At 44.4% G+C, this 13,015-nt stretch overlaps 1 long non-coding RNA gene across 1 annotated transcript in view; it reads right to left on the reverse strand.

Moving 5' to 3' along the window:
* The window catches only part of LOC134743807 (uncharacterized), a 576,396-nt gene that overhangs the window by 431,290 nt on the left and 132,091 nt on the right, over positions 1-13,015 (reverse strand). The window lies entirely within an intron of this gene.

Below are 13,015 nucleotides of genomic sequence, written 5' to 3' on the forward strand. Positions count from 1 at the left end.
CTCCTCGCGGAGTTAGAGGCCAAGGAGAAGTTAGCCGAGCTGGAGCTGAAGCGCGTACAAGCCGAAACAGAACTAGCAAGAATCAGACAACAAAGACTCGACCTCGCCTCGTCAAGAGAAGAGTCTGAAGAGGAAGAGGACCTTGCTCCACAACGCATTGCCGATTGGTTCAACCGCCGCCCAGAACAACCAACAGCGATTGAAGAAGAGCCCGCCCATGAAGAAGCACACGTGCCGGCCCCGCGCGCCACTAGAAAACACGCGCGGCCGGAGGCCCCTCGAGCCGCCCACGCCATGGACGTGTCATCGCTGACCGCCGCCCTAACAGAAGCCACCCAAGCCGGCAAGTCCTACAGAAAATACATACCAGACCTGCCGACATTCAGTGGCCTATGCAACGAGTGGCTACAATTTAAAGCCGCGTACAACGAGTCCGCCCCCAGTTTCGCCGCAAGTGAAAACGTCGCCCGTATAAGAAAAAGCCTCAAGGGAGTAGCCTTGGAAGCCGTAAGCGCCCTCCTCATCAGCCGGCCGCACCCCGAGGACATCATTAAAGCACTAGAAAGAAGATACGGAAGGCCAGACGCATTACTCGTCAACGAACTGGAGAAGATGAAGGGACTGCCGCGACTCACCGACAGCCCGCGCGACCTGTGCATATTCGCCAGCAAGATCGCAAACACTGTCACGACTATCGAGATATTGAAGAAGCCTCAGTACCTCTACAATCCAGAGCTACTGCGGTCGATGGTCGATAAACTCACGCCTATACTCCGAAGCAAGTGGTACGACTACGCGGCCACGAGAGAAGATACGCCCGAGCTTAAGAAGATTGCCGACTTTCTAAACAACGAAGCCGACAAGTGCACGCCTTACGCTCCGCCTGAAAATACGACGGAGAACAAAGAAGTGAGGACCGCAAGAAAGAAGCCCGAGCGAACGTACGCCGCTACCGCCGACACTAAGAAGCCAAGAGAAGAGAAGCAAGCGTGCCCACTATGCGAACACGCTACTCACCAACTGCCGTCGTGCCCGCAATTCATCAAAATTGACACGAACGAGCGCTGGGAAGTAGCGAAGAAACACAACATTTGCTACCGATGCCTCGCTAGCAAGCATCGCCGCTTCGCGTGTCGTGCGAAGCCCTGCGGCCACCTGGGCTGCCCCATGAGACATCATCGCCTACTACATCACGAGAAGACGCCGCAATCAGTCGCCGCTGCGCAAGTCGAGCCACCACAACAACATAAACCGGAAGAAATAGTGGCCTCGGCAGTGAACACAGTCGCCTGCGCACAACCACGAACGAGCCGCGCCTACCTGAAGATAGTGCCAGTAACACTGCGCGGCCCGCGAGCGACACTAGACACGTTCGCCCTATTAGATGAAGGCAGCACGGTGACAATCATCGACTCAGCACTGGCGGACGCACTCGGGCTAGACGGTCCCACTGAACCAATGTGGGTGCAAGGCGTAGGCGGGAAAGAGATGGAGCACAATCAGAGCAGGAGGGTCGAGGTCTTCATCAAGAATAAGCACGACAGCCAAGAACAACGCATAACGAACGCGCACACCGTCGGCAGCCTCGGCTTCACCACACAGTCGATCGGCATGGAAGAAATAGACGGCTGCGCGCACCTCCGGGGTATCAAGCACAAGTTAACCTACCGCGGTGCAACCCCACAAATACTCATCGGCCAGGACAACTGGGACCTGATCGTGTCACGAGAAATAAGAAAAGGCCGGCGCGGACAACTCGTCGCGTCGAGAACCCTACTAGGATGGGTACTTCACGGCTGTCGCACCACGAAAGCGAAGCCGATCGCCTACTGCTGCGCACATCTCACTCGTACCGGGCCGACCGAGAACATAGAAGAAACCATGAAGAATTATTTCGCCCTCGAGTCTCTATCAATCGAGCCGAGGCGACCCCGTAGTGATCCCGAACAACAAGCTCTACGCATACTAGAAGAAAAGAGCCGCCGCCTACCCAATGGCCGGTTCGAGACGGGGCTACTGTGGCGCAACGAAACAGAGAAGATACCTAACAATCGCACCGACGCACTCAAGCGGCTGCACACGCTCGAGAGGAAGCTGGATCGTGACGCAAGCCTAAAGCAACAATATAACGAACGCGTCAACAACCTACTTACCTCAAACTACGCCGAGCGCGCGACAACGCCCCCGAGTGACAGAACGTGGTACTTACCTCACTTCGCAGTCTGCAATCCAGAGAAGCCGAAGATTAGACTGGTCCACGATGCTGCGGCCACATCACACGGTCGCAGCCTCAACGACATGCTACATACGGGCCCAGATTTCCTACAATCGCTACCCGGCGTCATCATGAAGTTTCGACAACATAGCATCGCAGTCTCAGCCGACCTGAAAGAAATGTTCATGCAGATAAAAATAAGAGAAGAAGACCGGGACGCCCTCCGCTTCCTATGGAGGGGCGATCGCCGCGAGGGAGAGCCAGAAGAGTACCGCATGACTTCCGTCATATTCGGCGCGTCATCATCACCGTGCACCGCCCTATACATAAAAAATAGGAATGCACAAGAACACGCGACACAGTACCCGCAAGCCGCGCGAGCGATAGAGCGAAATCACTACATGGACGACTATCTACAAAGTTTCGACACAATAGAAGAGGCAAGACAAGTAACAAGAGACGTCGACTATGTGCACAAAAAAGCCGGGTTCCAGTTGCGAGGATGGGCCACGAACGAAAAAGAAGCAATAAGTAACGTCGTCGGCAGCGAAGAGCGAGAGGGAAATACTGTCCCTATCGGCGGGAGCGAGATAGAAAAAACGCTCGGCCTGCTATGGAACACAAATGAGGACAGTATCCGCTTTCGCCTCAATACAAGAAGAGCGCAGCCCGAAGTAATCAACGACCTGCGGCCTCCGACGAAGAGAGAAGCACTCAGCGTCATTATGTCAATTTTCGACCCGCTCGGCCTCATATCACCAATCACTACGCCGGCCAAGCGAATCATGCAAGACACGTGGCAACATAGCACAGGCTGGGACGAAGCGATACCAGAGCAGCTACACGAACGCTGGAGCGAATGGCTACGACAACTTCGAGACCTAGGTACCCTAAAAATACCTAGGTGCTACGACACTACGCCCGCCGCCACACACGAGCTGCATACTTTCGTCGACGCCAGTGAAGAAGCCTACGCCGCCGCAGTGTATTGGAGAATGACGCGAGCCGACGGCTCAGTCAAGATAGCCCTAGCCGCCGCAAAAAGTCGAGTCACACCCAGGAAACCGGTCTCCATTCCTAGATTGGAGCTACAGGCGGCCGTCCTAGGCGTACGGCTAGCAAAAACAGTCGTCGAAGAACACAATTTCGAAATCACTTCGAAAACATATTGGAGTGACTCTCGCACGGCACTGGCATGGATACGCGCCGAGCCCCGCACATTCAAGACGTTCGTGGCACACAGACTCGCCGAAATAGAAGACTGCACTAAGAAAAACGAGTGGAGATGGGTACCGACAGCACACAACGTGGCCGACGACGCGACCCGCGCCACCCCGGCAGATTTCGACTCGCAACATAGATGGTTCACCGGCCCGCCCTTTCTCTATGAACAAAAAGAGACTTGGCCCCACGAGAATAAGGTCGAAGTTCCCGCGACCGGCGAAGAAAAAGAGACGTGCGCTGCGATCGCCGTCCCTACGCAAGATAAACACGCAGCTATACCCGAGATCGAACGCTTCTCAAAATGGATGCGGCTGCTGCGAGCGACCGCGCGCGTGCTACAGTTCATCGACCTAGTGCGCCCTCAACCCCGCGCGCCCGCCCCGCCCGCGACGCAACTTATCGCGGCGGCGAAGCGCAAGCGGACACGAGCGAACGCGGAACAAGACGGCGCATGGAACAAACGCACGCAACACACGCGCGTGCCCGCCAAGAGTGCAGCTACCCAACCCCAAGAAGAGAAGAAATACTTAACGCTAGAAGCCAAATACCTAAACGCCGCCGAAAAGTTACTAATACGCGCCTCACAAGAAGATAGCTACGAGAAAGAGAGAAGGCGAATAGCGAGTGGCCGTACGCCCGACAAGGACGACCGACTGGCCAAGCTGAGTGTTTATATGGACGAGGACTGTATCATACGACTACGGGGAAGAATAGCGGCGGCCGGCAACATACAAGAAGAGACAGTGCAACCAGTAGTGCTATATGGGAAGCATCACTACACGAAATTGTATGTTTCTCATGTGCATGAACAATTACATCATGGCGGTACGGAAATAGTGGTGAACGAGTTGCGACAGCGAGTGCACATAGTGAAAATAAGGCCGACAGTGAAACAAGTGATCGCTCAGTGTCCGAGATGTCGACTACGTCGTGCGAAGCCCGCGGCCCCGGCCACTGGTGACCTACCGGCGGCACGCCTGGCGCATCATGTGAGGCCCTTTACCTACACGGGTCTAGACTACTACGGGCCGCAAGAAGTCACAGTGGGACGTCACAGAGAAAAAAGGTACGTCGCGCTGTTCACATGTATGACGTCGAGGGCCATACACCTAGAAATGGTAGCCTCACTAAGCACGGACTCGGCCATCAACGCACTACGCCGTTTCATTGCCCGGCGCGGGTGCCCTACAGAGCTGTGGAGTGACAACGGGACCGCCTTCAGAGGAGCCAACCGCGAGTTGACGGAAGCCATGAGAGACGCCGCCCACGCGCGCCGCATAAACTGGCGTTTCCTACCCCCCGCCGCACCCTTCATGGCGGGCGTGTGGGAACGTATGGTGCGCACGGTGAAAGAAGCTATGAAGGCCACCCTACATGAAAAATACCCGAGCGACGAGACTCTACAAACCCTACTGGCGGAGGCGGAGGCGACGGTCAACTCGAGGCCCATAACCTACGTAGCGGTGAATCCAGAAGACCCGCCGGCACTGACTCCAAACATGATCCTGCTCGGGCCGGACTGCTACACCCCGGCTCCCGGCACCTTCGAAGAGAGCGACATGAACGCGCGACAACACTGGAGGCGCGCCCAGCAGCTGGCCGACACCTTCTGGCAGCGCTGGGTTCGCGAGTACGCGCCGCTACTACAACACCGGCGGGAGCCCCACGGCGCAGGAGTCACCCCGGCCGTCGGCGATGTCGTAATAATATGCGACTCCAACCTCCCCCGCAACATATGGCCACGTGGAATAGTGAAGCAGACGTATCCGGGCAAGGACGGCGTGGTACGAGTCGTGGACGTCACCACCAGCAGAGGACACGTGCTGAGGCGGCCAACAAAGAAGATCGTCGTGCTACCAGTGGGATCGCAAGGCGACGGCGGGAGAAATGTACACGACGCGCATAGTATTTTGTAACTTAGAGTCATTTTAACATGTAATAATTTTAAGTCGCGTCACGTATAGAAATAAATGGTATTTAGTATGTTTTTATAACAGGACAAAGTATGAGTAGCATACTTTGTACCTCTTAAAGGAATCCAATAAGAGAATTCCAATTAGGTAAAGTTAGGATTGCAATATAATTTAATTAAGATAGGCTTATAACAAATAAAGAATTTTCCTCATTGTGTTTCATTACGTAGATCTGTATAAGAAAATAGGGCAAAAGTATACGCAACCTTATTCTAATAAGAAATTGTGATAATAGAATAGAATCTAATAAGATAGGTAGGATAAATAAATAAAACATGTAATTTGTTAATATATAACTTTAATAAATAAAGAGAAACGTAGGAGAGTCGAGGAAAGAGAGGTCTGCGCATGCGCGAAGCGCAGACGCCCGCGCCGGCGCGGCGCGGGGGACGAGGTCTTTAAATATGGAGGGAATAAAAGGCGGTGCGCCGGCCATAGGAAGCCATTACGAATCGAGCAGCCGAGCAAGAAACACCTCTCCAAAAGAAGAAAAGAAGACCTCTCCGACCTCGACCCTCCTGCATCTGATTTAAGAAGAGCTCCAGTTGTTTTACTCCATCCTTGCCGCCTATGCCGCACCCTATACAGTCCACACCCCTACGATAGATCTCAAGACAACAAGATTAGGGCCTAACACTCACAATAATACTTCCAAGGATAATTCTTCCTTGTTGAATTAGTTTCGAATCGAAATTAACACAAAAATGAAATGGAGTTTTGAATGATTCACGGTTAGTTTCACTAGACTTATATTGATTGATGCTGAGCTATTGCTCAGCATCTCCTTGAGTCGGGTACAAATCACTGGATCGAGTTGCATAGTCCCAAGGTCATTTCGACAGAACGCCACTATATACCAAGATTGGTAAGAGAAGCCGTTGAAATTCACAAATACAAAAATTTCAATCGTGAAGATGGGTTTAAACTGTCAAATGTGTGGAATCCTGTGATTTGTTTGTGTAAAAAACCAGTGATATCCAAATCAAACACGCGTAGTGACACCGTGAGTGTAGTGTGTTTGGACAGACCAACGATTGTGAACGCGACCGGACCAACAAGTGTGAATGCGACCGTTAGTAACGTTGAAAGTGAACGCAGCCGACGCGCAAGAATGAGGGTAGACAGAGCGCTGTCTACACAAATTTGACACCCACCCGCTATCTTCAGTCACCCGTGAACATGATGCATGTAACTGCGTCGAAATATCGGGAGCTCACAAATAATACAAAAGGTAATCACGGTCTATATCCCGGTCAATATAAGTCTAGTGAAAAATGAAATGATTAATATCAATAACGTAGGTATCAATAACGAAAGGAATTAATATTGTATAATATTCCTACATTACTGCATTCTGAATTAAAATTAAATTTTAATCCGACTGTCACTGAATGAAGTTTATATGGTACTTACAATTCAATGTGTATTATATTAAAGGTTTCATAAAATAAAATGTATTACCGATATAAAGTAAGCCTAATAATTCTCCGTACCTATTTAATACTTGTCAAAGAACAATTTTTCTTTGTTTCAATACAGTAAATAACTATTTAACGACTTCTCTCTATTCACAATTATCATCAGAAACGGATGACTTAGTCTTAAAGATAAAAGCCAGGTTGACTGTCGTATTTAAATGATAATTGGATTCTTGTAAACGAAGCCTGGAGCAGGCCGTATAACTCGTAACCAGCGCAATAGAGTCAAATTATTTGACTAACCAGTTAAATATCAACCTCGAAACCTGTCCTGTCATCCTGTGTGTATGTGTGTCCTGTCTGTAGCCTCGTAAGGTCCAATGTGCATCACAATGTACCGTTTCAATTCAATTAGAACCTAAAAAATTAAAGAAGCCTTTCTTTTGTTTCATTGCTTTTCTCAAACAAACGAAATTCATCCCAATTTACTATACAACAAGATTCAAGTTCAGAATAGGAAAATTTTGTATGGTGGGCCTTAGGAGGATAGAATAGCTGTTATTTTAACACTGGTCGTTTTAGTTTTCAACTCAACTTTCCTCGCGTCTAGAATATGCACAAGCTCGAGTCCATCTTGCTTCACTAATTGCTCTAAATTCGTTTCAGTCAAGGCTGTCTGTGATTAAACGCCGTTATTTAACGTTTTCGATAACAAACATCCACTCTTTATAATCGTCCCATGCCACGTTCGACGGGTAAGCAGTTATTTATTTTGAGAGCGGGATTTATTTGCGGAAAAGGGTCTGACCCGCATTACTCAAGGGAGATTTTGCTGAATGGGATTCCAAAGTATGCTGTTTGGATTCGGATAACTTATTGTATTTCGGTTAGTTTCAACCGTTTATCTCGATTTGCAAATCATTCACATCGATACTGTGTGATCACTGCCCTTGGGTTTCCGATTGGACGCCTTCTTTGTTAACCTTTATGGCAAAGTGGTTCTTATGCCTACTGTATTGTGCTGCTAATAGTTTAGTAAAGTTTAAGTTCAATCATGTAAATTACTAACTTTCTAGTGATTTATGATTAATCTTAGAATTCATCACTTGCAACAATTGCATGATAATTGAGGTTGCGAACTGCCTCGCAGCCATAATTGTGTTTTTAGTTTTAAGATAATAATATATATTTATTATATATTTATAATAATATGTATGCTAGTTTTAAGGTGTTTATCTATGGGCCAATAGTTGCCTGAAAATAAAGATTTTCATTTCATTTCGTTATAGTTAAACGTCCTGTTTACTTTGTTGTAGTAAAACAATGAAAATTCTACAGCTTAATTTGTTAAATCAACGTCTAAGCTAACTACACAGACTTGAACCGAAGAAAGTGAGGGAATATCATCGTAACCGTCATATTATCGTAGAAAATTGACATAAATGATGATAATGACACACTTTGTCATTCAAATGCCATGCAGTTAGCTTGGTCCCAGTTGTTTTAATGTGAAAACGTTTTAATAAAGACGTAAGCTAGCGTGTCGTGTCGAATTTCGATGGCACGCAATATGATGCCACTAAATATAATATATTTCGTCCCAGTACACGTGGATTACGTTAAAAATATTTTTAATATAGTAATATTAAAAAATATAAGCGATGTAGCATTTTATCACGTTAAGTATTTTATCATTTTGTCACGAGAGGAATTTAATATAAGCTCATATGGTAAATTATAGGACATTACACATTAATAACTGAAATGTAATGTACCTACTTACTTATTTATGGACTATATTTGGGATTCTTAAAAAAGAACAAATCTAAAATACTATAACATAGATATTTAATGCTACAAAATTACATGAGAATTTCGTTGAGAATTGCGAACTGTAGAGGGAAACATACACACGAAACACACGAAAGCATTTTTGCGCAAGCTGAAACGGAGACCTTTGCTAACGCTCGGTCAATTAGTTGGGAAATAATGAGATGGTTTACATATTTGATTATATAGTGTTGAAAGTTTGTTTGGTGGGAGTCCCTTTTCTTTGACCTGATGGTTTCTAGGGAATTCCCTATAGCAAAACGATTAATCATTAGTTTCTAATGTAATCGAAGTGTTTTAAAATGGTTTATTAGAACGATACAGATGTACCGAATAATTCGGCCGAATATTCGGTTCGGTAAGATCTGAACCGAACATTCGGCTGAATATTTGTATTCAGCAAACTCCATATTCGGCCCATTTGTAAATAAAACCACTATAAACGCGTAACTACATCGCACTAATGAACTAGCTATCTAAGAACTATGATGTCTATGATAGTACGACCTTCCGATCTAATTTATTATTAATACTTACGTCATTACGGCTTTCGAAAATAGACTAATTTAATAAAGTTAAAAGGGTTTAAATGGGTTACAGATCTATTTTTACTGAAATAACTTCATACAGAAATACCTACATAGAGGTCATAGAGTTGGAAGCTTCCAAAAATATGTTACCAATTTTTTTCGCTCCTAACTCTTATATTAATATAATAATAAAAAAAGTCAAACATAAGGGGGGCATAGCTGGCAGCTATGGTTAACATACCTACATAAAATCTGCAGAAATATTTTCCATAATGTCAATGAATAGCTACTACTGACAACAGGCCCTTTTTAGGGTTCCGTACCCAAAGGGTAAAAACGGGACTCTATTACTAAGACTCCGCTGTCCGTCTGTCCGTCTGTCAACAGGCTGTATCTCATGAACCGTGATAGCTAGACAGTTGAAATTTTCACAGATGATGTATTTCTGTTGCCGCTATAACAACAAATACTAAAAACAGAATAATATAAATGTTTAAGTGGGGCTCCCATACAACAAACGTGATTTTTTTGCTGTTTTTTCCGTAATGGTACGGAACCCTTCGTGCGCGAGTCCGACTCGCACTTGGCCGGTTTTTTCATACAATCTTCATTTCGGGAGAAAACAGTTTCCACTAACTAAATCTTAACAAATCACTTTGATTTTGATGTCGATCGCTTCAGCATAATATATTCTAGGTTTATAGTTATCGCTTTTAAAAAAATTGTGTTGCAAATTAAGAAAAAAGGGAAACCTATAAACCTAGTTTTTCATTGTGTCAACAAAATAAAAATCATGGAGAATGGAAAATATTTACAAGTGGAAAAACAATTTCTCTTTTTATGTGGACCAGTAGAGCTAACTTCCCTCTTAAGTTTTTATTTTTACAACAAAAATCCAAAATGAAACAAAACCCCATTAACCTTGATAATAATAGATGGCCAGGTAAATTAGCTTTGCGCAGATACATTAAAGTCAAAATTATAATAAGAAGACCTTTAAAACTAGAGCGGACCCAGAACATCTCCGGAGACCGGAACTAGGTCAAGTGCGATTTTCATAACACACTAGCGACGTCACGATGCATCAACGAGAGGTTTCAGAAAACATGGAAATGTCCACGGAGAATAAAATAAATGGAATAAAGAGAAATATTCAGCCAGTTTTAACTTGCGGTTTACGACTTAGAGCAAGTGCCGGTAAAGTGGACGAGGTAGCGTTTTGCTTTAGAGAACAAGCAATTTTTAAAACTTTAACATTGAGAAATCTTACATAAAATATGATGTCGAAAATAGAAGCAGGTTTTCAGATTTAATATTGCTCTACGGAAAACGTTTAACGTTAAAAATAATATTATAATTGACATACTTAGGCACATAAATTATGTTAAAGGTGAAGCAAGATTATTTCCTGTATTTAATTTAAAATTCAAAATTGTGCCCTTGTGCAGTTTTATTGAGTAACATTGAATCATCTAGTATTAAGGTGTGGCAATGCTTTGATACAACAATTATTTATTTTCTTATTTAATTCTAAAAGTGACAGTTTGATGGCAACGGCAGCTGCATAACTGCTGCGACATTTCTGCTAAGGCCTTGACGTGGGCGCTGTAAGTCTTAAAACCCATGATAAAATAAGTGACAGATTGAATGTCATAAACGCGTCAGTAATGCGGCGGTGAACGTCTACCATTTTAACAAGGAAATTGACAGATACTGCGGCGGTATCAACCCCGTAGCAGTAATGTCGCAACAGTAGTGCAGCTGTATTTGCCATCCGAATGTCATCTTAAAGTAACAGTAACAGCTACCTTATTGTCACGAGAAACCTCTAACATGTCAAATGAGTACTCCACTATTAATTTACATAACTTTTAGGATTCCTTTTGAGGTCAAAGGAAAAAAAACGATACCCTTACGATAAGCTGACTCGTGTCTCTTTCTGTCTGCCACGAGCTACCATCGAAAAAGATTGAAGACATCTGTTTGACTGAATCATTATAAGACGCAGAATACGCAGGCTGAGATGTAGGAAACCGATGGTCGAGAGCAGGGGCTCTCGTTGTGGAGATACTTAAGGGAGAGCTTTGTCCAGTGGGCGCCTTTCTGCTGATGCGATAACCTTCCTTTATTACCAAAAGTAAATATTTACTGCTGAAAGATCAACATTCTGACAAAATGTGTGAGCATTACTTTAATAACATCCTTTTCTGTGACAGGCGTCTGAAAAGGGTCTTCCCTCTCTGAGCTTTATTCTCAAACCTCCATTTTGTTATGTCTGAATGATATTAAAAACATTCTGTTCGTGTGCGTCCGATTCTAGTGCATATTTATAGACGTGTAAATATATTTTCGCATCGTTCGGTTGTAAAGATGCTTGTGAACTTGACTGTTCACAACGACACGCCAATTTTCATATATTATCAAATTGGCATTAAATTGTCATTTATAAATATGGCGTCTAACAACAGATTTAAAAAATAGTCGTGCATAGTACAAGTTGTAAAGATATTTCAGGCACCTACAATCATAAATGTCCTAGCCCGAGGGAAAATTCACAATAGGATGCAGGTGTATACTATCTAGATCTGCGAGATGCTTGCAAACCCCACAAATCCCGTATTGTCTTGTTAAGTTTGATGAGGTATCGTAGTTGCTTCGATTTGTTTAGATGTTGCTCGGGAGCTTTCCAATATCTGTAATCCTGTTTCACCATCTCCACTTCACATCTATATTACATTCACAGATCTAAATAGAACGACGCTTACGTTTAAATTAAAGATAATTGAATTGTACCAATCGGAAGCCATCATGTATGTGAGAATGACAAAATTAAAAAATGTGACCATTTTGAGCTTCATAGCGGCCGCTTGCTTGCCGCTTTGCGGCTTGAAAGTACCAAACTTAAGGTTAGCAGACTGGAAAATACGAAAAGTCGTATTGAGAAGGAGTGGGTGATTATATTTTGTAACATACTGTTTCAGAAGCAAATAATTTACCCAATCTCATCGTATTCTGAATTCAGTTAATACTTCTAATGACATTTGACATTTTGGTCGCACTTTTGATATTTGACAGGCGATCTTTTACTTAAAAACTAAAAACTACTCATAAATAAATAAATCGATGACACACATTTGACTAACAATACAAAAATAACTCTTTATTGCACACCTCAATAGAAGGAAATACTTACAGAGAGGAAAAAGCCACATAAGTAGACTAGAGGTTAACAACAGGCGATCTTATCACTAAAAAGCAATCGCTTCCATCCAGACAGACAGACAGATTCAAGGAATTGTCCAGACTCTCTGGTCTCTTTTCCACTTATTTAGTTGTATGACGTATTCTCGCGCAATGAGACACATATACACATAAAGTTGAAACGTGGTTTGATAAAACTGGTTACAACCAAATTCTGATCATTGCAAAATTTAAAAAGAAAAAGCCAGCCATATGAGCCATAACGACTAATTTCATGAAAATCATGCAGAACGTCACGAGGCAAAACATATTTAATAGGTATCAGAGTTTGCTTTTCATGCAATCTTCAGTCTATTTATAATCTTCTTGGGTCTGGGGTTGAGATGCATTACGTTATCTCAGGAGACTTAGTGTCGCGACCGCATTAGTATCAATACTGCAGTGCTGCATTAGCTCATTTCTCGAGGGAACAACACTTAATACGATTGTGACGACTACCTTAGGGATATATTGCTGACACCAAGTGGACATTGACGTTTTAGATGATTATAACTTACCTATATTGTGTCGGATATAGAAAAAGACAGACAAGCGCTAGTCGGACTTGCCCACCGAGGGTTCCGC

The sequence above is a fragment of the Cydia strobilella genome, chromosome 8 (genome assembly GCF_947568885.1).
Source record: "Cydia strobilella chromosome 8, ilCydStro3.1, whole genome shotgun sequence".
Taxonomy (NCBI): Eukaryota; Metazoa; Arthropoda; class Insecta; order Lepidoptera; family Tortricidae; genus Cydia; species Cydia strobilella.